The sequence below is a fragment of the Heptranchias perlo genome, unplaced genomic scaffold, assembly GCF_035084215.1.
Source record: "Heptranchias perlo isolate sHepPer1 unplaced genomic scaffold, sHepPer1.hap1 HAP1_SCAFFOLD_118, whole genome shotgun sequence".
Lineage (NCBI taxonomy): Eukaryota > Metazoa > Chordata > Chondrichthyes > Hexanchiformes > Hexanchidae > Heptranchias > Heptranchias perlo.
The window spans coordinates 888,949-890,601 of NW_027138407.1; the positions used below are offsets into that span (position 1 = coordinate 888,949).

General features: G+C 46.1%; 1 long non-coding RNA gene across 1 annotated transcript; it reads left to right on the top strand.

The window, feature by feature from the left end:
* The first annotated feature begins 435 nt into the window (after positions 1 to 435).
* Positions 436 to 1,313, top strand: LOC137308050 (uncharacterized). Its single transcript, XR_010959370.1, has 2 exons — positions 436 to 520; positions 712 to 1,313. It is a non-coding gene; the product is annotated as an uncharacterized lncRNA (long non-coding RNA).
* The last annotated feature ends 340 nt before the right edge of the window (positions 1,314 to 1,653 follow it).

Genomic DNA, 1,653 nt, shown 5'->3' on the forward strand with positions numbered 1-1,653 from the left:
GCGCGGCGCTGATCAGTTGCGCTCGGAGCTGATGGAGCGGAACTGACGCTGCTTGGGTCTTACGAAGTTAGTGTCCAAACTGCCTCTGCTGACCGATCAAGAGACTGGGAGTGAAATGAAGGGAAGAGACAGATCAGAAATAATGAGCGGGTTTAATCAGTTCTAATTTAGATCGTTGACAGACAATATCCGGGCACACGTCCTTTTATACATGATCCAAAGACGCTCAATCCCCTCAATTACCTCATTCCAAACCGGTTTAAAAAGAATGCACAGCAGAGGGCGCCAACCGCACACATGCTAATTAAGAGTCACGTAGTGCAATCACTAAACCAATTGCGGTCGTAGCCGGAGTTACGTCACAATCAGGCCGGCCCCCTGCAGTGTGTGGGTGGAACAATGAGCTGAAGAGCCACCAGGTTTCCTCTCTCCATCTCAATCTCCGGCTCATTCAATTCCCAGTCACTGTGAGGGATTCAGCCAGACATGTTTCTAATAATACTGGCGGCAGTGTTGGACAGTAAGTACCGGATTAAAGAACACATGTTTGCAGATTGATTCACAGAGCTTGTCGGAGTTAGTGCAATTACCGATCAGAAATATCTCTATGATAGACAGCTGGGTAGATGGAAGGTTACACACTCACACAGATAGACACACATTTAGTTCGATTCTGTTTAAACTTTACTGTTTTTTGCCCTATCTTCATAGACGGACTATGTGCAGATCGAGTAACTCAGTCTCCGTGGGCAAGAGAAGTGTCGGAAGGAGGATCGGTGCAGTTAGATTGCGAATATACAATCTCGGCTATTAACGCCATGCAATGGTATCGGCAAAAACCGACACAGCCTCCAAGATGGATAATTAGCAAAGTAGCAGGACTGAAGGAAGACGAAATCTCAGGACGATATCTGGCGGCTCTTAACGAGTCTAAAAAGTACGGTTACCTCAATATAAGCAGCCTGAGTGTGGAGGACGGGGCGGTCTATTACTGTGCAGTAAGGCACAGCGTCCGATAAAAGCAAAGGCCCCGTACAAAAACTTCAGCGAGTATTTACAGCTCCATTAGGGTCTGGATGGTAACAGATAACCGGTGTTTGGTGAGCTGTGATCAGGTTCGCGAGGTACTTGTGTCCGCCTCTTTACCAGTAATCATCTGATGGTTTTTAGCACGAAAACTTCAAAACGGATCTCAAACGGAATTATTAATTCTGTTTAAAACAGCCCGCGTGAGGCGAGGTTACCGGGAGCGCCTTCAACCGCTCAATGCTAATAGCTATTTTCAGGTATTAAAAGATTAACTTTGCATCCTCCTTCTTTCTTTCTTTTATTAATTTTCTATGTAATGATCTCTCCTACATATGATTAAGAGATAGATAGGCAACCACACCGAGGCGCGCACATACATGCAGAATACTCTGAGCCATTTCCGAGGACCAGGGAGCTGTTTTATCTATGTTATCACCAATATTGTGTGGAGCGCACGCTCCCTGTCTGACAAGGGATTCCCAGAAGGGAATTGGATACATACCAGAAGAGGAAAAAGTTGCACGGCAATGTGGTTGTGGAACTAATTGGTAGCTCTTTCAAAGAGCCGGCATAGGCATGATTGGCCGAATGACCTCATTCTGTGCTGCACGATTCTCCGATTGC